The 24,882-nt window shown below is 34.9% G+C and overlaps 1 long non-coding RNA gene across 1 annotated transcript in view; it reads left to right on the forward strand.

Moving 5' to 3' along the window:
• The window catches only part of LOC309621770, a 36,408-nt gene extending 30,649 nt beyond the window's left edge, over nt 1-5,759 (forward strand). The window contains exons 2-3 of the long non-coding RNA XR_014240265.1: nt 124-229; nt 3,080-5,759. This is a non-coding gene — a long non-coding RNA (uncharacterized lncRNA). The remainder of the gene's footprint in view (nt 1-123; nt 230-3,079) is intronic.
• The last annotated feature ends 19,123 nt before the right edge of the window (nt 5,760-24,882 follow it).

Consider the following 24,882-nt stretch of genomic DNA (forward strand, 5'->3'; position numbering starts at 1 on the left):
CCTGCAGGAGAAGGGAAGTCAGCAGGACTGGGCAGATTAAGTTATGTTGTGATGCATTCACAGCAGCTGAGTTAACTCATCAGCTTTATCCTGAATTGTGGTAAAGTGTCCAAATCTTTACAGCCAAATCCACCAGTCACTGGACTGCCCCTGGGAAGGAGCTTGATGGATGAGTGCTGTCTGCCACCAGCACCTCCAGCAGATGGAAACTTAATTCTCATTCCTATTGGTGAGTCTGAACTGCTCAGCACAATATCAGCTACAACTACAAAATCTAAAATCAAAGCCTGGAATTCAAAACTGTGTCCAGTCTATCCTTAACCTGTTTATATACTTTTATTTCCCACAACTCCCCAGTCTCCCCAGTATGAATCTAAGTATTCTAGTAAAACTAAGTACACCCCATTGTTTCATAATCCTTCTTTCTTTCCTGCCTTAGACAACATCTGAGCTCAGCTTTGATATCATTTCACATATAAAGCTATTTCTGATCAGACAAGTTGAAATGACCTTTCCTGCTTCTGAATTCTTTTAGAATTTTTTATCTTAGCCGAATGAATTTATGGCATTTCCCTGTATTATAGTTATTAGAATGTGAATCTTATCTCTTCACTAGATTGTGACTTAAGGTGCTCCATAATAGTTATTAAAATAGTAATTAAATGATTATTAAAATGAGAAATGTTGAAAGCAGAGTGAAAAACTGAACCATGTAGACAAGGCTACAGACAAGGAAATCAGATTTGAGCTGGGTTTTCAAGTCTTAGTGAGTAAACATGGCTTTCTTCATCTCCTGGGAATTCTCAGGTTATAGGAAGACTCGTTTTGTGATTTACTGGTTATGAGGCTCAAATCACTTGTTCCAATATTTAATTGCTGTGTGACCTTGCATGTGTTACTTACCTTTCTGAACATCAGTTCAGGATATTGATACCTTTTTGAGATTCTGATTCAGAGGTTTTGGGTATATACCCAGAAATGATATTGCTGGGTCAAATGGTATTTTAATTTTCAATTTTTTGAGGAACTTCCATACTGTTTTCCATAATAGTTACACCTATTTTGTATTCTCAACAACATTGTACAAGGGTTCCAATATCTCCACATCCTTACCAACACTTATCACTTTTAAAAGTAATAATAATAATAGCCACTCTAGTAGGTGTGAGGTAATTCTTCATTGTGGTTTTTATTTTCATTTTTCTAATGATTTGTGAGGTTGAAATATTTTTATATACCTATTGGCTATGTGTAAGCTTCTTAGAGAAATGTCTTTTCAAATTTTTTGCCCACTTTGTAATTAAGTTATTTTATTTTATTTTTTTACTATTTTGTTGTAGGAATTCCTTGAGTATTTCATATATTAACCCTTTGTCAGTTTGAAAATATTTTTCCCATATTATAGGTTGCCTTTTCATTTTGTTGGTTATTTCCTTTGCTATGCAGAAATTTTTAGTTTAATGTAGTCCCATTTGTCTATTTTTTTCTTTTGCTATCCATGCTTATGGTGTCATAGCCAAGAAATTATTGCCAAGACAAATATTATCAAGATTTTCACCTATGTTTTCTTCTAGAAGTGTTAGAGTTTTACATCTTACACATAAGTCTTTAATCCATTTTGCCTTGATTTTGTGTATGATGTAAGGTAAAGGACCAATTCTATTTTTTTTTTTCCTTACGCCTATCCAGTTTTCCCATAACCATTTGCTGAAGAGACTATTGTTTCCTCATTGTGCACACTTGACATACTTGTTGACTATCATTTGACATTTAAGTATGGGTTTATTTGTTGGCTTTCTATTTTGCTCCACTGGTCTATGTCTGGATCTATGCCAGTGCCATACTGTTTTGATTGCTGTAGATTTGTAATATTTTTGAAAATCAGGTAATGTCAGGAGGTTCCATCTTTGTTCTTCTTTCTCAAAGTTGTTTTCAACATTCAGGGCCCTTTGTGGTTCCATATTAATTTTAGTATTGGGGTGTCTTTCCAACTATTTATGTCTCCTTTAATTTCTTGTAGTTTTCATTGTACATCTTTCAACTGCTAGGTTGTTTATTTCAAAGTATTATATTATATTCATTTTATATTATATTTATATTATATATTTATATTATATTTATATTATATTATTATATATATATTATATATATTATATATATTATATTATTTTATATTATATTCATTTTAGTCAAAGTATTATGCTATTTTATGCTATTGTAAATGGGACTGTTTTGTTAATTCCTTTTTGGATAGTTTGTTGTTAGTCTATAGAGACATGACTGACTTTTGTATTTCAATTTTTAGCACCCTGTAACTTTGCTGAATTTGTTTATTAGTTTTAACAATTCTGTGTGTGTTACCATGAGGCTTACATAAAACCTCTTAGAGTTATAAAGTCTATTTTAAGCTGACTACAACTTAACTTCAATCAAATACAAAATTCTACCTTTTTACTTCTCTTCCTTACACACGTTTTATATTATTAATATCAAATTTATATATTTTTATATTGTATATTGATTAACATTTTTGTCATTATAATTATTTTTAATGCTTTTGTGTTTTAACATTTATAGTACAATTAAAACCACCATTACAGTATTACGATAGTCTGTATTTGTCAATATATTTGCCTTTACCAGAGAGTTTTATTGTTGCTCTTTATTTAAGATGTTCTAAGTCCCATAAAACCCTTAGGATTTCTTCATTCTCTTTCATCTTTTTTTTTTCTCCTCTGAGTGGATAACAAATGACCTGTCTTTGTATTCTCTCATTCTTTCTTCTGCTTGATTATGTCTGGTGTTGAACTCCTGTAGTGAATTTTTCAGTTCAATTATTGTATTCTTCAGATCTAGAATTTCTGTTTAGGTCTTTTTTTTAATAGTATCTATTTCTTCTGTTGATCTTCTCATTCTGTTCATGTATTGTTTTCCTGATTTTTAGTTGTCTATCTGCGATCTCTTGAATTTTTAAAATATAATCTATAGATCTCCATTTTCTTAGGGTTGATCACTGGAGATTTATTTTGAGTATTTTAATGAGTCATGTTGTTGCCCTAATTCTTTGTATTCCTTGTAGATTTACATCAGTAGCTGTGTATTTGAAGACACAACTCTCCTAGTCTTTACAGAATGGCTTCATGAGGGAATGACCTTCACCAATCAGCCCAGCTGGAGTTTCTGGGGGCTTCTCAAACCTCTTCTATGGACTTGTGCATTTTTATTACTAATCAGACATAGTTTTTTTTATCCAAGAGCCTGTAATCACTTGCACTCTCTGGTTACTGACTGTTTTACCACAAGCTTGGATATTGGAGGAGGCTCTATTTCTTTTCCTCCAATTTGAGAGAGAGATCAGCCTCAGGGTCTGTGCCTTCTCCCAGTCTCACACAGCTGTGCCAGCTGCAGCAAGCTGCCCTCTGCTTTCCTTTGTTCTTAGCTGGCCAGGCATCCAAACTATGCCCGTTCTGTCAGCACTCTAGGTGAGGCTAAACAAAAATCGGTTTTTTAGGCAGCCCCAGGAGACTGGAGTCACTCTCCATATGCTTTTCCCTCAAGGGAAAAGTCACAGTCAGTGGTGATTTCTCTTAGCCCTGAGTTGAGCCAGTTTGGGGTAGGGACTGAACTAATGTAGGTAAAGTGAAACTATTCTCCTTACCTCTTTAAATGTGACTATTCACGGTCAGTTTCGTGCTCAGCTGGGGTGCTACAACCTCTTGACAGGGATCTGAATTTCTCCTAAAGCTCTTTTGGTCTGTGTATTGTTAAATCACTGCTTCTGTGAGAAAAAGAAGTCTAAGACTTACTCTTCCACCATCTCGTTGCCATTACTCTTTGCACAAAAACTGCCTTTGAGTTATTATCTTCATTGTCCGTATACAGTGTAGTTTATGAAAATAATCTTTAGAGAAAAAGACAGCAAATAACTTACATCCCATTTACCATTCCAGTCAGTAGCAGTTGCCTCGTGCAGCAGGAAGAGAAAGATCATAGCAAAGGAGCAACAGCAGTTGTGGTCATAGAATAGGGGCATTGTAGCGTGTATGTCTGGTATTTGCTACTTATCTGAAAAGAATGCTGCCTATAAGTGTGTCTTGCTAAAATAACAATGAGTACAACAATCATACCATCATAGTAATAACTGGCTGATACCAAATACTTTCTGTGTTGAAAAGCACTAAAATAAGGATTAAGCTAAGTACTTTACATGTAGTACTGCCACATTTACTTCTCATTATGCGTTGGGAGCTATTACACTCATTTACCCTTGAGATAGCTAAAGTTTAGAAAGATTAAGTAATTATAAAGTCGCAAACCTAGCAAGATTCAAATCCAGGTTTGTTTTTTAATATGTACTCTATCACCTGCCAGATAAGAGCGTGCTCCTAAATGGTGTTCTAAGGTTTTTAAAGTAGTTCTTCCATAATCCACCTCATTTATCATGTGAGAACTGTAATGGGGTTGTAGTTGACAGGACAGATGATAACACTCATCTGACTTGTCAAAGGACATCCAGGGCTTTCCTTCAATTGATATGCATACTGGCTGAGCTAGAAGCAAGCTGATAGAATGGAAAGACTCAGAAGTCAGACACATTATTAATTTACACATTCATTCATCTTCCATGCAGATATGCATTGAATGTCTTCTGTGTCACAGGCACTGAGCTCTAATTCTCCTTTTGCCTCTTTTTATCTAGGATGGTGGGTAGTTTAGTGCCTCATGGTTTTACAATATAAGAGCCAGGATACCTGTTTAAACAAATCCAGATGCAAATCCTAACTAATGCATGATTTGCGCATTAGAAAAATATCCAACACAGTTGCCATAAACCTTCTAAAAGTCTTTTTATTTCAAAGGTGTGGACTAAACACCCCACACTATTTAGGTCTCAATATTTTCTAGGTAGTAAAATAAGCACTTTAGTTATAAGGACATATCTAATCCCCATAATAACTCTATAATGTAGTTACTACCATTATCATCTTCATTTTTTTCTTTTTGTAGTTTTACAACTGAAGCACAGAGAAGTTAAGTGATTTTCCCAAGATTACACAGCCTAGAAGTGGTAGAGTTTTTATTCTAACCCAGAGATTCTATTTCTAATGTATCCTTGTATCCACAATTTATGATACATCATAATGTTGTTCTGAGGGTCAAATTAAACTGGATAATAAATGCAACATACCTAATAAAAAGTCTGAGACACAGTATATATTCAATAAATGTTAATATCCTTCCCTTGTGAGCCTAGGTTTTATTATTGCAAAGTGGTGCTACTTTCACTATGCCACTCTGCTTAATAAATAGTGACAGGAAGGAATGCTGTGTCAGAGGGACTCTAAACAAAGATCATGCAATTCATATCACAAAAATAGTTGAGAGAATGTGGCTTCCTGTAAGAAAACAATTCGCCTATAGCCATTTTTTTTCCCCCTCTTCAGCCTGCATTTTTATACTATCAGGTCATTAAGTGTGATTTCAGGGACCTGTGTTCATATAAAACTTCAAATCTAGATAGTTAATGAAATAATAAATTATTTAACTGGAAAGGAAAAACAATATATATTCTCATTCTACATTGAAGTGTCTTAGAAATGAGGTAAATTTGATATAGAATTCAAGTCTTTTCACTTACAGTTAATTGACTCTTCAGAAGGTTTTTGCGTTCAGGATGTACACAAAAACACGTATGCATAGTACCATAGTCCTCGTGCTTTGAAGATCAGGATAATTCACCCTTTCTTTCTATTTATTTATTTTTGGAATTATATATTTGGTTGTTGTCTACTTTCTTCACTACTGTTTGCCAAAGATCCATTTCCTTAGGAAATGAGAAGCTGACAACTGTAACATAATTCCAAGAGCCCTAGAATATTCTCATACTGTTCCAAGATAAACCACATTTAGTAACCCAATAGACACCAGATCACTTCAGTAAAGTCAGCAAGAAGCAATATTTCTTTTTCTAGTATGTTGTTTAACTGTGTAACAAGTTAAAGATACCACGTCATCCATGAAAATGGCATCAGAGACAACTTAATTCTTCTGAAACATATTTTGAAAGAACCATAATGCTTCATTTCTCTGATTTTCTCTACCAAATAATAAATTACAAATACTGTTCTGCTCTATACAAGCTAAAAGCTCCCCCTACTGTCTGTTAAAGAAACTATTAAGAAAACATCTTCCAATTTTAGCTTCTTGATCAAATCAGATAGTCAGTTCTTTGTTCCACTGGAAGGACTAAAACAGGGAAGGGGAGGGAGATAAAGTAAGGGGTTCAACCTGTCATGGTCCCTCAAGGATTATATGAACTGAATATGAGAAGCGTGTTCTAACATTTTGTTCCCTCGGTCTGCCTTATTTCATACATATTCTGAAAGTGTGAACACTTCACCACACTAAATGGGATCCCAAATTTTAAAGATACCTCTTTTTTATAATATATCTCTGCAGCGAAATTCAATTAGGTCCTCTGATGCTGAACACAAGAATTAAACAATCTGTTCTAAATGCCAGAGGAGAAGGCATATTTTGGACATAATGAGGAAAGGTACATATAAATGAGACACAATATGTAACTTACAGGTAAGGTCTGGATTATCCTGACGACAAATAGCGTAAGTGGAAAACAGTGGAACCGTTTAAGAAGGATTTATGGGACCGCCTTGATTCTTAGTTTGGCTTCCTTCGGAAGTAGATGCTAAGATAATAATTGGTGTACAAATAATTTATTTGAGAAGAATCAGGAAGCAATAGATGAGAGTGGAAAATGAGATAAGATAGGAAGAAAGCCAAAAAAATGTGCCTTATTAACATCTTATTGCTGTCAGTGAATGAGGCTTTTCATGCTTCCAAGCTCACAGAGATGTAGCACACACCTCAGAGTTACCCTCTTGGGGGCAACGGAGCCAACTCTCTCTCCGCCATGGATTGATGGTTCCTACATGACTCAGGTCATTAATTCTATGATCCTCCAAGCTTTCCTGGAGCGGGCGGTGCCCATGAACATGCCCAGAAATAAAGCCATCAGAGAGCCACACGTGTCTGCAGTAAGTGGCTTTGTGGTACATAGACTTGAGTTTGAGGGGGATGCAGCCGCAACAATGCCAGCTACCCCAGTTAAAAAGACACATAACAAATTGTTGAAAGGCTCTTTTATTCATTCTACACAGAATCATACTTATCATGGCAACTTTGAGTTTTTAACAGTTTGTTCACCCGAATTTGGGGGTTCTCAGTGCATTAGCACATGGGCAGTGAGCCTTCTCAGGAAGCACCGTGGGTTGTGCATTGGGACACATGGGGACTCAGTAAAGCAAAGAAAGGACAGCATGAAATATTATGTAGAGACACCAGCCAGAGGACTATTTTGTTGTTCTCATGCAGTTGTCATCTTGGTTTTTGTATCTGGAGGTTAATTGTTTACATACACCTACCTGGCCACGGATGAACTGAAGAGATTGAGCCTGTGGACATTTCAGCTACACAAACAACTCTAACAAAGGTAAAATTTCCACTTGAACTTGTCTGTAGGCTCTAACAATATTTCACTCTACTTGAAATTAAAGAGAAGAAAATAGCCCCTGTAAATGAGGCATACCTGCTTCTCCAGTAACTCCTTAAAATTTTTCTTCAGGGAGAGTTTGACATTGAACATAAGAAGGGTTGCTGTCATTGTCTATTATGAATTATAATAGGTCATCTCTACTTTATTCTAAATTCGACCTTCACTAAGGCTTTATTTAACATGTAATAGAAAGCTTTTTATTGACATCTGCTAGGGAACAAATAGCTCAGTGACAGCAATTTTATTTTAAGCTCTGTATCTTATACCGTAATAGGCTATTTTAAATAGAATAAATGGTACAATTTTGTCTAGTACATAAACTTTGTAAGTTATTATATATGTTATCCATTATATATATATTTGAAAATATATGGGAACTTCAAATATTCTTTGTGGATCCTTGAATATAATATTCTAATCCTAGAAATAAGACTTACTTGAGCTTTAATGAGCCTAGGGTTGAGTTTAGTTCACCAGCTTAAAAATAGTATATTTAAAGGGATTAATTATATAGGAACTAGATTTGAAAAATACTATGTATTTTTCATTGAAATAATTCAACTTCCAATTCCAATTCTGATGAAGGGAGAGGAGTCAGAAGTCTCCATACCACCAAGCAATTCTCTGACACCGGCCGAGTGTCCTATGATTCAACTCAGTTCTGACACTAACTATCCGGACAGTGTCAGATCCCACAGGTTAAGGGCTCAGTCCCACAAAGAATGGCCCCTCACACACACACATCAGATGCCAATTCTGATCCAGATGGTTACCTGTGCTTCTGCCCAACCAGTTACAGACTGAAGGTTCTAAAGACCCATCCTTTGTTCATTTTGCTTGGGGGGCTCAGAGAACTGAGAGAAATCTTTTACTTACTAGATCACTGGTTTATTGTAAAAGGATATAATTCAGGAACAGCCAGATGGAAGAGAAGCTCAAGGCAGGGCATGAGGAGAAGGCAAGGAGCCTCCAAATCCACTTCTAACTCACTGCTCTCCCAAATCTCCACTTATTCATCAACTAGGAGGCTCTCCAAACTTGTCCCTTTGGATTTTTGTGGAAGTTTCATTACACAGGCATGACTGATTAAACCATTAGCCACTGGTGATCGATGAAACCTCCACTCCCTCTCCTCTCGCAGGAGGTCAGGGGGATGGGACCGAAAGTGCCAACCCTCTAATCACATGGGTGGTTCTCCCAGCAGCCAGGCCCCATCCTTAGGTAAGGTGACATAATCCTCTTCTCTCTGCAGTCCTGAGTAATGTAGAAGCACAAAAGCCCTCTGCTTCATATTCTGTTCTTTGAAGAATTTGGTATACGAAAAAGAGCATTTATAAACTTTATGAGCAGTAGTTTATAAATATTGCCAATATTTTTCTTAGTACATGTTTATATTTATGTGACCTAATAATACAGGGCAAATGAAATAAAACACAAGCATTTTGAGGGTGGTGGAGTGAAAAGAGATATGAAATTTTCAATCATAACTCTACCATATACTAGCTGTGTAATACTGGAAAAAAAATTAACCTTTGAGTCACAGTTCTCAGCTATATAAGATGGAATTGATAATCAACAGGTTGCAGACATAGCTGGTTATCCAACAAAAATTTGTGATTTTCCTTCCATAGTGTGTAGTTGTTGATGGGAATCAGCTGCCCACCAGGGCCTATATTTCTTAGGCCTCATTAAACCTAGGTACAGCCAAGTGACTTGTTTCTTTCCACTCTGAATGGAACTGTATGACACTCTTAGACAAGAGTTTATTGAAGAAGGGCATCTGCACCATCACTTTCAGTTACAATTAGCTGGGTGCTATGGACCCAGTGACTACCAAATATAAAATAGATATCTAGTGGGAAACAGCTGCATAGCACAGGGAGATCAGCTTGGTGCTTTGTGACCACCTAGAGGGGTGGGATAAGGAGGGTGGGAGGGAGACGCAAGAGGAAGGGCATATGGGGATATATGTATAAATATAGCTGATTCACTTTGTTATACAGCAGAAACTAACACAACATTGTAAAGCAATTATACTCCAATAAAGATGTTAAAAAAAAAAACGAAGTAGAAGGAGCCTGGGAACCTGAATCACCATGTGGAAAAAAGACTCACTAACCAAGAATACATGCATGGAAGAATTATATGAGCTAAAAAGTAACATGTCTATGTAAAACTTCTGTAATTTAGGATTTCATTTATATAGCTTCTCTAATATACAGTAATCTTTAATTTTTCTTCATCTCAAGCACATTGCAAATTTCATTTTGTGAAATTCTGAAGAAGAAAGTTGGCTTGAAAATTGTATCATTACAAAATGACCTTGGTCAGGCTACTATATATGTTATGTACCAGAATAGGGCACCAGATTTTTTCCAAAGGTGGGTTGAGGTGGTGTTATATTACCTACCCTTTGGTATGAGAGGAGTGAGATGTGTGAACCTTATCCTGGGAAAGATACTGCCTCATTTCTGGGATACTAGCTGATTGCTGGCCATGTTAACCACCTTTAAATGACCAGCCAATTCCCTTCATTCTTATTCCACTCTGTCCAAATAAAATTCTGCTTATAATTTGGCCTCCTTTTTAGAATGCCACGTTTATAAGTAGGATCTACTAAGCAGGTTTTCAGGACCCTTACCGAGGCCTGCTAGTCAAGTACATATGCCAATACTAGTGTCCAGACTTTTGTTTGAAGTCCATGATGTATTGATCATTAACAGTGATTTAAACAACCCTATTTATCATTTTAATTATGTTTTTTTTTTGTACCATACTCTCTGAATCTGGTTAATAGGAATCTAATTTACAAAGAAGAAGATACCACAGCAGTCTTCTAAAAATGCAGGGTAGATTCTGATTTGGAAAATTAACTATGGGAAATAAAATAGTATATACCACTTAAAAAACAAAATGAACTGACATTGTAAACTCATTTATGACTTTGAACTATATAATAGTAATAAATGGCTTAAATTTAAAATATATTCACCACTTCGAAGTCTGTAATTAGAGAATTAGAAAATCTTAGAATTGCAAAATGTCTTTAGAGATCATATCATATTCTAAATCCTTCAATTATTTTTTTCCTCACATTTATACCACTCCATGAATACTTTCAAAGATCATATAAATTACCTCTTGGATATTTTTATGATTTTTTTTTTGTACCCTGCAATTATTCAAAAGACAATATTTGACTGATACTTATTTCCTAATCCCTCAAGAATAATGCAGGCAGCAAAATAATTAGAATTGCTTAACATTTATTTTGATTTTATAATGGAAGATAAGCATAAAAATATTAGAATAAGTCAGTGTTCACTATACAAATGTGTATATATATTTGTATATATAGACCACTTCTATCTCAAATATTCTTTATTAATAATTTATTGAACTTTAAATCTATGATATAGGCTTTAACAAAATTTTATATCAATTTCCATTTTGAAAGTATGAATATTACAGTGTGATTTGCCTCAGATGCTTCTTCTAGGGATGTTTTACACAGGTCAACTTTGTATTAATATAGTAAAAAATAATTTTCTGTATGAAAGTTTTGAAAACAAAGAAACATATGTTAATCAAATATCAAAGAGTGATGATAAATAATTTTTTAAATATTAGAAAAATAGAAAATTATTTTTAAAAGGGATAACTTGAACAAAATATTCCTGTTTGATGGTATTTTATTACTTATTATCTAGAATTCAAAAATTGCTACTTTTATTTTGGGTATTTTCCTCCACATTTACTGATTTAGGGCAAAATTAGCATATTCAACTGTGGATTTTTTCCTATTAGGCATGTAAATTGCATATTCTTTAGCATGTTTGAATAGGTGGCGTTCTACATATTTTATTCAGGTAAAAAATAACTCTTAGCTCTTCTTCCCTTATCAATTTAGATTGAGAGGTTTGAAATTGTAACTCAGATCCAACTTAAATCCAAATCATAGAGTTATATAAGAAGATGCCATGCAGTAAGAACAGGGAAGGTGAAAACAGTTACTGGTAATCTGATGATTGTTCCACTGATGATGTTCCACTAAAGCAGTTAAGAGTATTTATAGAGTTACATTCTAAGACTAAATTCTTAGAATGTAAGAAACTGTGGAACTATTACATTGAAAAATTTTCAGATGTCCTACCTCCATGTTTTATTTTTAAAGAATAACGTATAAGGTAAGTATAATTTTTAACTATTTCAGTACCAAAGTATATATGTAACAGGGAACCAATATGTAAGTTTTGGCTGAAATATTAAGTTGAATGATATTAGATACCAAAAGTGAGCAAAGAGATTATCACAAAGAAATTTCAAATTAAGTAAATTTTGTTTAGATGATTAACCCACATCAGGAGTGTAAAAAGATCAAACTTATGGAAATTAATAGAGTTTTTAGGAAAAAAATATTACTTAAAGAATCCCACTACAGTACCCCACAGTCAGGGGATACAGAAATGAAAGGGAGGAAGTTAGATTATAGATTCTGGTATTGAATTAGAATTGGAATTAGAGGTACTAGTGTTGAACTCATGGTTTTCAAAAGATAGATAGAAAAAAACAACTGTAATGTGTGTGTGTGTGTGTGTGTGTGTGTGTGTGTGTGCTTTAGCTATGTCCTTTGAAAAAGTGAGAGCTGGGAACATAACTAGCACTGAAAACTTGGGCTCTAATTACATTCACCACTAAAAAAATCAAGGCTCCTTCAGAGCGGTTATATGTACTTATAATGATACAATAAATAAATACATGAATAGGGAGAAAAGGGGGTTCTTTCTTACAGTAAAAGGACAAATCATAAATGTAAGTCAAATGTTGGAATTAGAAAACCGCCATATGGCAACTATGACACAATGATTAATTTTGGCATAAAATATAAACGGATGCATAAACTGTGGGAAAAAGTTCCATGAAAAATGAAAAAATGCATGATATCAGAATAGCTCCCCACAAAATGCACTTGCTAATCACAAAGGGGCAAACAGTTACTTTCCAGTGGAGAAACTTGGCTGACTTCAACAAATCATGCAATCAAAATTAGTTCGAAATTGTGCCATTTGCAGAGACGTGGATGGACCTAAAGACTGTCATACAGAGTGAAGTAAGTCAGAAAGAGAAAAACAAATACTGTATATTAACACATATATATGGAATCTAGAAAAATGGTACAGATGAACTTATTTTCAAAGCATAAAGAGAGACACAGATGTAGAGAACAAATGTATGAACACCAAAGAGGGAAAGGGGGGTGGGATGAATTGGGAGATTGGGATTGACATACATACACTACTATGTATAAAACAGATAACTAATGAGAACCTACTGTATAGGGAACTCTACTCAGTGCTCTGTGGTGACTTAAATGGGAAGGAAATCCAAAAAGGAGGCGATATATGTTATACGTATAGCTGATTCACTTTGCCGCACAGCAGAAACTAACACAAAGTTGTAAAGCAACTATACTCCAATAAAAATTAAAAAAAAAAATTAGTTCATCACTAATGTGACAACTCAAAATTTTGTACCACTTGAAAGGATGCAACGGTATTCTTGACCAAAAAAAAATGTATAATCTGTATCTAATTAGGATAAACATTAGATAGAACAAAACTTGCCAGTAACTTTAAAAGTCACAACATTGTAAAAATCAAAGAAAGTCTTAGGATTTTTTTTTTCATGTTGAACAAGTCAACATGAAAATTATATGGAACTCACTATCCTCTATTGTTTAGAAGCAAGCCACATACCTCACTCACACTCAATTGGAGGAGGTCACACAATTGCATAAGAACCATGAGACTGAGGTCATGCGGGACTTCCTGTGTGTCTACCTGCTACACTAACCTTTGATTCTTGCATCTTTGTTCCCCTTTATATACCCTTATTTTCTTGATGGAGCACATATTTGTAATATGTAATATTACATGTTTGCAAAATGACAAAAATGTCCTTGGAAACTCTTGGAGGAAAATTTGTTTCCAAAAAAAATTTCATTTTGCTTGTATATAGCTGCAGAGGCTATGTATTTCTAGGATCACTGGAGACTGCAGCTTTTTATTGGGGCAGCTATTTGGGGCTCTATTATGAATTATGCCTGGAAATTCAGTTTACAGCCTATTTCAGTAGGTCTTCCAGTAATTTGATATGTTTTCTTTAATAATTTTCTTCATGCTTAACTTAGAGTGGATTTTGCTGTCTTCAGCTAAACTCCCTGAACAATACTTTACCCCATACCTAGCAAAATGGATTTATCTGGATGCTTTTTATTACATTTTTCTTTAATTATCCTAACTTAAACTTCCAGTACAATGTTTATAGGAGTGGCAAGAGAGGGAATTCTGTCTTATTCCAGATGGTAGGAGGAAAGTATTCAGTCTTACTCCATTAAGTATGATGTTGTCTATGTGTTTATTGCATTCATAATTGCTCTATTTCTTCTTGAGGTACTTGTGGTAGTTTGTGTTTTCTAAGAATTGTCTAATTTGTGGTAGACAGTTGTTTTTAGTATCTCTTTGTAATCTTTTTTAAATCTCTGTAAAGTAGGTTGTAATTTTCTCTCTAACTGCTGACTTTTGTAATTCAATCTTCCCTATTTTTCCATTGAAATCTTTCAATTTTGAAAGCTTTTACATTTTGTTGATCTTTTCTAAAACAACCCAGCTTTTGATTAAAATGAATTCATTTTAAAATTTAAGTATTATGTGTTTATACATAACACCTGATCCATTGGGTAGAAAATAAACCAAAAATTTTTTCTGAGAAAATTTAGGATTATAATTTTCTAAAACGTAAACACATTCTTTGGTATATATTTGCAAACGGGCAAAGACACTATTAAGTTTTATTTTTCCCATCACATTAATTACTTTCACATAAAAGTCACAATAGATTAAATGATGCTCCCATTGTCCCAAAAGTGCTTACTTGTTCATAAATTTTCTGTTAACATGGCAAATTGTTATTTTCAGTCTTAGACAAAATGAGAGTCAACATAACCTGAAAAACATGTGGTGCAGATTGCAATAACTGAATAAATGCAAATAAATTTCTGATAGTCTTATGATCATATATATATATATGATCTTAGGAAAACCTTCATTACATTAAATTTTGTTTAAACATAAATACATGACATGTGATTACCTCAAGGTTTCTACTATTCTATCAGAAAAATAAACTAAATATTTTTACAAAGTAGTCTCTTGTCTCATTATTTTTTAAAGAAAAGTTGTAATTTTACATGTGTGCTTTTACTTAATATTTTACTTATTCCATTAGAACTTTACAATTTGTAATTCTGGATTAATAATTCACTTGAAACTAAGTTTAGAAGTAGTGAGGTATAAATAATAAATGAATGGATGTTAGTGGATAAATTACAAATATTGAACAAAAATAGTGAATGTTTAACTGTATAGCCACAATTTCAACACTCCTCTCAGGTGAGAAATTTACAGAGTGCCAAAGTAATGATATGCTGTAACATGCCATAAAATGTATTTGTTCAATTACAACCTGGAATGGAAAAAAATGAAGTGAATTATCCCCACCTTGGTGGAAATAAACAATGGAAAAACTGCTGAAAGACAGTAGATGATTTTAAATCATTAATGAATGTGGCGGAGTTTGCAAATAGAACATTTCAATTTGGATGAATCACTGCTCTGAAATGCCAAAACTCTTTTATCCAAACACCAAATGTATTACTTTAGAAATGCCTTCCCTGGTTGATGTTTCAGTCCAGGGGATAAAACTTAAATTATTGATTAGATTACTATGAGGCTGTCATTTACAGTAGTATCAACTACAGGTAAGCTGTAGTGCTGCAGTGGGAGAGCTTCAAATCTCATCTTTAATGCTGTCAGAACAGAGTGCACTTAGGATTCTCACTGCACTCAACCTCAAAGATTGATGAGCTTCCAACCCAAATGCAGCATTTTGCTTTGAGTATCATGAGAAATGAATCAAGCAGTCAACATTGTTTACCTGGTGTGGCATTGGCACTGATCCACAGGTGAATAATTGGACCCACTGAAGTGAAAACATAGCAAGAAACAGACCTTTTAAGTTTTCAACATGTGAGTATGAGTCCACTACCTGGAGGAGAAAAATAATTTCAAAAATGTTTTTAGAATTAAATTTTTTATTTTTTGAATAAATATAAGTTTGTGGTCTAGTAATATTTGTATAAATCTATACTATGCTTTAATTAAAAATGGTTGAAAATAAAATAAAACAGTACACTTTGGTGAGAATAAGACAAAAAATGTGTATTCCTGTCATTCTAGCAGGTGATGAATGTGCCAATTAACTGGATTGCAGGGGGGATCCTTTCACTATAAATATATATATCAAATCACCACAATGTACTCTTTAAATATCTTTCAATTTTATATGTCAATTATACCTCAATAAAGCTGAAGTTTAACAAAAAATTACAAGAGGGTTAATTATATGTTCTGTTGATATAACAGCTTCCTAAGCATAAAATATAATTTACCAGGTGAATTAATTATGCAAATATTTCTAACAACAGATATAGTTATTATAGTGGCTTTTACTACCAACTTGCCAAGAAGAATTAATAATATGAATTTTACATTCCAAGAGAAATGAGAAATAGTTTGGCTCAACTGAGTGTATATGTGATTTAATAATCATTACAAAAGACTGATTGATATTTCAGTCTTGGTGTTGAAAATGGGAATTCAATGACAGTGTTAGTTTATGGTTTGAGCTTTGTGAGTCGTTGATACTGATGAAAATTTAATTTATTTTTGAGACATTATTTCGTTGTGAAAACTTGATTATAAAAATCTTCTTTTTTCAGGCTGTACTCAAAGCTGAATCTGAAGGCAAATGAAGTGTATTTAAATGTGTATAGATAAAAGTATTCCTAAGTCTATGTTAGAGTTCCATGTAAAGAAATAACAATAAACTAATTTAGATTCTGTATACTCCCTGACACTCTGCAAGTATTTTAAAAATTATAGAAAGATCATTGTTTGTGGGGTATTGATAGTGCTACAAGTTCTTTGGTATTTTTTTCCATTGAGCAGTGGTGTTTATTTCCTCTCTTTTGAATGTAAACTGGCCACTGACTGCTCTGACCAGTAGAGTGTGGCAGTATGACTCTCTGCCTGTCCTGGGGCTAGCATTTAAGAGGACTAGCAATTTCTGCCTTGGAATCTTGGAGTCTTAAGTACACAGGTAAAATGTCTGATAACCCTAAAGGACAGATGGCAGGGGATGCTCTGGTTAGAAAGGAGAGGAAGGCCCAGCTGAGCCCACCCTTCTGGTCATCCTGCAAAGGTCCTGGGCTTATGAATCATATCATCTTGGACATTCCTGACCAGAGATGCTGCCAGCTGAACATTACCTAGAATCCTAGTTTACCCCAGGGGGAACTGAACAATCACACAGTTGAAATTCTGACACACAAAATCTTCAAACATAGCAATACAGTATCGTTTAATTCACCAATTTGTATGATAGGTTTTTACATAGTTCTAGATAACTGGAGTACTGTTTCACCTATCTTATGATATAAACTGATTTTCTACTTAGGATTTTATTCAGCTACATCTCCACAAAATATCACAAAGCATACTCAACATTACATAAATGTGCAAATTTGCAGACTTGAAGAAAAACAAAAACTCAAACACCTCCACAAAGTAAAACAAATTTTAGTTCAATATTGAATCCTATAGGTGCATGTGTCTAGTCACAGAGTGCTTTTGTGGTCAAGAGAGGGGAAAGTCCTTATTACTAAACCAAACGCTTTTTTAAACCTAGCTCAGAAGAATTCTCTACAATCTCAGCTGACTGAACTATAAAACAGTTACTTCAAACATACATTTTTTTTTTTTTTTTTGGTGAAGGAAAGCATTTGGCAGAAGTTCAGCTAGCAATCAAATACTGCTCCTAGACAACCAGTTGACAAGATGAAATTTTCCTGTTAGCCAGAGATGAAATAAATATTGCAAAACTCAGAGTAAACCATATGATGCATGATATATTGGAACTAAAAATTGCCTCTTCTGTCTTTATAAAATATATCTCATTGGTTGACTTCAGAGCCTTCATTATTAGTGAGTAAAAGAAGTTTCTGTTTGGACTGGAGATAGAAAGCTTTTTCTTACAGATGTGTAACCAATGCAGAATGGCCATTTTGCTTCTATGACAAATTGTTCCCTGGACATAAGTGACATGTATTGTATTTGTTGGTTCACTCTGTGATACAAATTGAATCATCTTCTGCATCCTCAGTGTAGCTAGAGAGTTATTGGGATGGTGATTCAGACCTTGGCATTCAGAGCCTGACTGCTTGAGTTAGTATCTCAGCTACAATTTTTAGCTATGTGTCCTTAGAGAAGTTATTTAATTTTTCTGTGCCTCAGTTTTCTCCTCTGTAAAATACTTATCTTACTGTGTAAGGGTAGGGGGAGATAGAAGTGTATGATTTAGTACATGTTAAGTATTTGCAGAAGTGTTTGATACAAAGTCAGTACTCAGCAAATACTATCATTATCATCGTTATTATTTTCATGTATTTTCTATTCACAAAATATCATATTTTTCACTTAAATGCATCTGATAATGTCTCATTTTTTTAATGGCTAATTCTATCATTAATATATCCTGTGGATATATATCTGAGGTTTTTTTTTTTTTTTAATTTGAAAATATATATCCAGTATCACTTTTCAAATAATTTTCTTAATATAAATTCTTATAATTTGGATTTTGGTGTCAAAGGGCATGCATAATTTAAATGACTTTGGTACACATGGAAAATACACCCTCTAGAAAATGTGCAATATTTATATTTTCAGCAATGTATGAGAATATTTCCCAGAGCAGTTTCTACAACTGGATAATAGCAGGCTTGCTATTCTTTTAATAGGAACAACTAACAACAGATACTTTATTTTTGCATGTAAAACCAGAAATTTGCAGTGAGACTGATGTATGTTTATTAAAGATTTGAATTTGCTGATTTTTGAACCAACAGATCATATATTTTTTCCCATTTTTCTCTTTGGGTTTTGGTAAATTTCCAATTATTTTTAAGTTAACCAATTGAATGTGCCCTCAAAATTTAAAAAAAACTTCCTATAAATGGAACAGCAGTTGATTGCATTTTAAGAATTCTACCATTTTTTATTTTTACCAACTTACATGGAAACCGATTTACATGCAACATTTCGTGAGAATAAGAAGGTGTTAATATTATAGGTGAAAATTAAGCATATTAATACCAAAACATTTGTTATCTGTTATCAGAGTTTCCTCAAATAATATTTTCTAAATAACTGAGAGCTTTTCTCTCACCTACTAGAACCTTGAAAACTAGGAGGTGGCCGTGGTATCAACACTGTGCAGCCTTTTCCTTTTCTCCAGCCAACAGTCCTCTCAGGGTGCTGCTGCTACCTGGCGTCTTCTACTTCCCACCACTGCTTCCCTACATGTTCTTCTGAAAACTGTATTTCCCTGGATCAGTACAAGACACACCTGTATGAGTCAAAGTAATGTTCTAACAATGAAAGTCAGATGAAATGGTCTGAATTTTTTTTCAGGAAGTCTCATTTATTTTATTTTAAAATGAACTTTGCACTTTAGCACAGATTTAGATTTAGAGAGTCATTACAAAAATAATGTAAGAGTTCCCATATACCACACACCCAGTTTCTCGAATTATTACCTGACATTAGTATGGTACATTGGTTCCAATTAAGTATTATTAATACAACCAAGTCACCAAGATTGATGCATTATTATTAAAGTCCATATTTTATTCAAATTTCCTTACTTTTTACCTGTTGTCCTTTTTCTGTTCCAAGATACCATATTATACTTAGCCATTGTGTCAACGGGGCTTTTCTTGGCTGTGACAGTGAACATTTTTAAATAATGTAGCAAATCTGGAAATCAGATTCTACTCCACACCAGGGCTTCTTTATTGTTGCTGCTTGTTATTGCTGTTTGTTTAGCTTCTTTTCTGAAATAATTATGTGATGTCTGTTTTATTTATCTTGTGTGGCTGTTGACAACCTTGCTGGTCAAGCTTAGTGGTCAGACTGAACACAGATCTCCTTAAATTCCTGACACTAACAAGTGTCTCAGTCTTTGCTGGGTGATTCAACATGCATGTTGGTACCCACCTTCGACGCTCATGGGGCAGTGTTCCACTACACCTTCGTCTTCACCTTCTACTTGCACAGAGCTTCCAGGTTGGGTTAAGGTAAGAGCTTAGGGCTTCTCAGTTCTTCCCTGTGCATGGACACAAGTTTGCGTATAGGCACAGCCCTAATTGTTCATGTGGTATCTTAGATTTCCAGGAATATGTTAGAGCCTTTCAAAGTCCTCTATGGACATCTTTTTTTAGCGTTCACTGTAAGCTTTTTCTTTAGCCTTTTGTTTTCCCAAACCATTATTCACCTCCCCAGGCAGTCACAATATTAAACTGTTGCCTCTGATTGTTCTTGAAAACCCACCCCCGGAAAAGTTTGTTCTCCTTAGATAAGCTTTGAGTCAAATATAATAATGACAACTTTGTAAGTGGTGTCTGGGAAACCACCAGACAGCTCAAACAATGGCAGTGCTCATATAAAGAATCTCGGCCCCAACCCTACTCTCTTCTTCCAGTGGCTGCCAGGCTGCTGATTTTCACCATGTTTACAGGTGGTTGTTTTTCAGGGTTACTGTAGAGAGGGAACAGGGAATGAAAATAAGGACTAGTAAAAACACCTCAAAGCTTGCTGTTGTTACCAAAATTCAGCCATTTTTAAAAAATAAGGGCCCCCTGAATTGCTGCAATGATTTAGTTAAGTTCTAGAGTTCTGAAAAAGTAGATTCTAACCAAAGCCTTGCCAGTGTTCTCATTGAGTTTAAGAAGGAGAGGATTTTTGAAGATCCTCCTTCTATCATTTTCAATTACATCATCTGTCTTGATTTTTAAAGCTAAGTAAGCTTGGTATTGGTGAAGCCTCTTTCAGCTTGTTTGTTCATCTGTAAATCTGAACTCTATACAACCGAAGCTGGTGGGAAACAGTGGGCACTGCAGTCACAGACTCTGTAAGAGCTCCACGTCTCTACCTAGTCGTCAGTATAGCTTTTTGCTTCCATCATCCTTTCCCTCTTATCCTTATCTCCCGCTGTACCTCAGTCCAGTGATAGTCTTTTTTTGGATCGCTATAGCTTTCTATAGACCTGAACTCTCTGGGAAAAAGTTATTTCATTGAATGTCCTGATTTCCAGAAATATTCTTCCTTGTTCCCCTTTTGTAATAGCGACTTAATTTCCTCCAAAATAATCAGAATCAATTACCCTTTGGACCAACCCCCTAGGACTCCATGTTACCAGTTAAATTATCTTGTTTTTCCAAGCCCTTGTCCAGTCATCTGTACCATCAATCACTGACCTTGTGTTAAGACCCAAACCTCAGGCCACATTCTCTTCCACACCGTGTGAACAGCATAGTGTATTATTTGAAACACAGGTGTTTCTGTCCTTTGGGAGGATTTCGCCTCTCCCATGTCTTCAGTCACCCCTCCGTAGGGCTCGGAAAACATAAGTGTTCACATGTATACGGTGCAGCAGGCTTAGCCAACCCAAACATCATCCAGACCCATGCATTTTGTTTTTTCTCTCTCCTCTGTTGTCTGATTGTGGAGACTTCATCATGAAGCTTGAGACAGGAACTGAAGGAAATGCAGGCAATCAGGTTCATGTATACCATTCCCATTTAAAAATAGATTCCTACTGTATGTATCCAAATCCATGATGTGGCAGATACTATATTAACAAGTTCATGATGAGCAGTTAAAGTCTCTGGGGTTTCAAGAATTAGACATTAGTTCCTATGATGTCTTAGTATCAAGCCATGAACTGCTTTTCAAAATAGATCAGTGCAATGTAGCCCTATGTGGTATATATTGTCTCTAAAATTCAAAGAGGCGTGCTAAGAGTTGCACCATATAACTTTGCGGTGGGTAGTACAAGTTATAGGAATGCATCTTTCAATTTAGAGGAAAAATTCAATATGCCTGTTCCAGTAATTTATTGTTGCATAAACAGCCGCCTCAAGACCTCATGACTTAAAGGAGCAAAAGTAAGTTATTTTGCTTATGAATATGCAATCTAGATAAAACTCAAAGGGTGTAGAGAGTGGCTTATCACTAACCCACATAGTATGAGATGGAGTGGCTCAACTGGGGCAGAAGGAACCACTTTGAAGATGGCTCACACATATTACAGGCAGGTTGGTGCTGGCTAGAGCTGGGAACTCAGACATGACCCCTCAAGGGGTTGCTTGGGCTTCCTCAAAAAAATGGGGATTGCCAAAAAAAAACCCAAAACATTAAATTTGGAAATTCCCTGGTGGTCCAGTGGTTAGGACCACGCTCTCACTGCCAAGGGCCCGGGTTCAATCCCTGGTTGGGGAACTAAGATCCCACAAGCTGCACAGCAAGGCCAAAAAAAACAGAAAGTCCACTAAAAAATGGGGACTGCCCACCAGATAGAATTTCTCTCCTCCATATATTATCTTAGTATGACCAACCTATTTCATTCCCGGTTACCCAGTGATTAGTTAGACATATTTACAGATCTTTGAATAATACAACACTCCTACTAAGAGTCTCTTTCTGTGATTTATTGTGATAATTGCACCAAGATTTTTTCTGATGGTTAATTACTGCCACTTTGCCTCTACATCTCCTGAATCCCATTATTTCCATGGAAATCAGGGAAAAAATTTAATTGCAGCATCCATCACCATTAACTTGAATCTACAAAGGACAAGCACCATAAATTATTTGAAGGATACTAGTGTCTTCTCACTAATCAACTTTTAATGTCTTACTTCAAGAACCGACTCCAGATCTTCCTGGGTGGTATGGGTAAGAAGTGACTGAACAAACTTTAAAAAAAGATCCATTATTATATGATCATTCCCAAAGACTTTAAAACCATAGTTTGGAGGGAAGTTCTGGCATTTCAACTTAATGAATAGTCATTTTTAGGTCCAGGCTTTAATTAGCCAACTTAGTAGACTGTAAACAACACTTCCAGCTCCTTCAGCCATCACATGAAATCCTCAATCCAAAGTGATGTTAACTGTAAGAGCATTTGGCCCAATTCACCGTTATGTTTTATTCTCCTGGACCTAACACCGTGGGAATTCCCAGACTTCTACCAATAAAGGAAAAGGAGAACCTGAAATACTTTTAGTGATAAGCAAGCTATATGCTCACATAAAAAGACTTTTACTTTGCCATCTGAATTTTGTGTGTTTAGTTTTTATAGGTCTGGAAGCAATGAGGGATCCTGAGGTTTAGTCTCAAGAAGAGTTTTAAGGATCAGTCAGTATTTATTTTTAATTATGTTTACTATTTTATTATTTTTTTATTTTTTGGCTGCGCTGCTTAGCTCCTCGACCAGGAGTCTAACCCGTGCCCCCTGCAGTGAAAGATTGGAGTCCTAACAACTGGACTGCCAGGGAATTCCCTCAGTAGTTTATTTTTTAATGCATGTGAAGGCTAATTACCTTGGAAAGAAAGGCATTGAGCTTTCTGCAAAACAAGGGAGTTTCAGGAGAATTTAATTATTCAGATTTCTCAACCTCTATTATGTATGTCTAAATATCCCAATCTTGTATCTCAAGGTTCTACTCTTTCCCCTTTAGTACCTTTTCCTTAGCCTAAGAGACTTGTTAATATAGAACATTTAATGAAATTACAACTCTGCAATCCATAAAATCAAGCTCTGGGCTTGATTATTAGTCATGTCTACCCGGAGGGAAATACAATTTGGTCAGGTGAAATTTCTAAAACTGAAAAAAAATGACTGAGTTTTACCACAAATCCCTTGAATTCATTTTAGGTACCTTGAGAAAGAAATTTCTCTGCCCCAACTATATAACTGGTTTATATTTATAAAAGTGATGTGTCAAGTGTATAAAAACAATCTATACCTAATAATGAATTTTGTATAATAGAGCCAGATGATAATAACTTCTGTGAAAATATTCCATTTTAAAATTTTTAAAAAAATTTTGAATAATGTAGAATTCTAAGACTTTGGTTGTTTATTTGCTATCCTTTTAAACAATTATGGTCTAGCTTATTTGGAAAACATTTGCCATTCTTGGGTAAGAATGACTGTTCAAATGAAGGAAGATGGCTGCTTCTTTTCAGAAATAGCAACTTTTTTGGTAAATCATTTATGTACAGTAAACTTCACCTATTTAAAGTGCACAGTTTAATGGATTTTGACATCTTTGTACACCCATGACATCACTACCACAACCAAGAGGTGAAAAAAAACCAACCCAAAAATTTGCTACGTCTCTTTGCACTTCATCCCATCCGGTACCCCTGCTCCAGGAAACCTGGATCTACTTGATTCACTAAAGATGTGTTTACATTCCATAGCATTTTATGGAAATAGAATCACATGTTAGCTTCTTTGAGCATAATAATTTTGAAATGTATTCATGTTCTTACATAGATGCAGTAGTTTATTCCTTTTTATTGTTGAGTAGCCTTCCATTGTATGGCTATACAACATTTTGTTTATCCATTCACCTGCTGATAAACATTTGGCTTCTTTCCAGTTTGAGACTATTAGAAATGCAGCTGCTATGAATATTCATGTGCAGATTTGTGTATGAAAATGAATAAAATGACTGGTAGCATAGTTACTTCTCAGTTGGGAGAAATAAACTCTGTAAGATATTTTCTCTGATTTACAAAGCACTTAAAAATTTTTTTTTAAGGTGCATATTTTTTTAACCTCTTTATTGGAATATAATTGCTTTATAATGGTGTGTTAGTTTCTGCTTTATAACAAAGTGAATCAGCTATACATATGCATATATCTTCATATCTCCCCCCTCTTGCATCTCCCTCCCACCGTCCCTATCCCACCCCTCTAGGTGGTCACAAAGCACTGAGCTGATCTCCCTGTGCTATGCAGCTGCTTCCCACTAGCTATCTATTTTACATTTGGTAGCATATATAAGTCCATGCCACTGTCTCACTTTGTCCCAGCTTACCCTTCCCCCTCCCCGTGTATTCAAGTCCATTCTCTACGTCTGCATCTACAAAGCACTTTTTTAAAAAACCCCAATCAGTGTTTTCCAATGTGCTGTCCTGGGCCATAGACATTAGACTTATCCCGTTAGTTATTGAAAAATCTTGGATTAAAAATCAAACCCAATAAGCAGAATTATGATTGGAACTTGTAGAAGAATCTGCACTTTAAAAACCTTTCAAGTGAATCTAACTTACCCT

Source organism: Balaenoptera borealis (assembly GCF_965194805.1).
Source record: "Balaenoptera borealis genome assembly, contig: HAP1_SCAFFOLD_980, whole genome shotgun sequence".
NCBI lineage: Eukaryota > Metazoa > Chordata > Mammalia > Artiodactyla > Balaenopteridae > Balaenoptera > Balaenoptera borealis.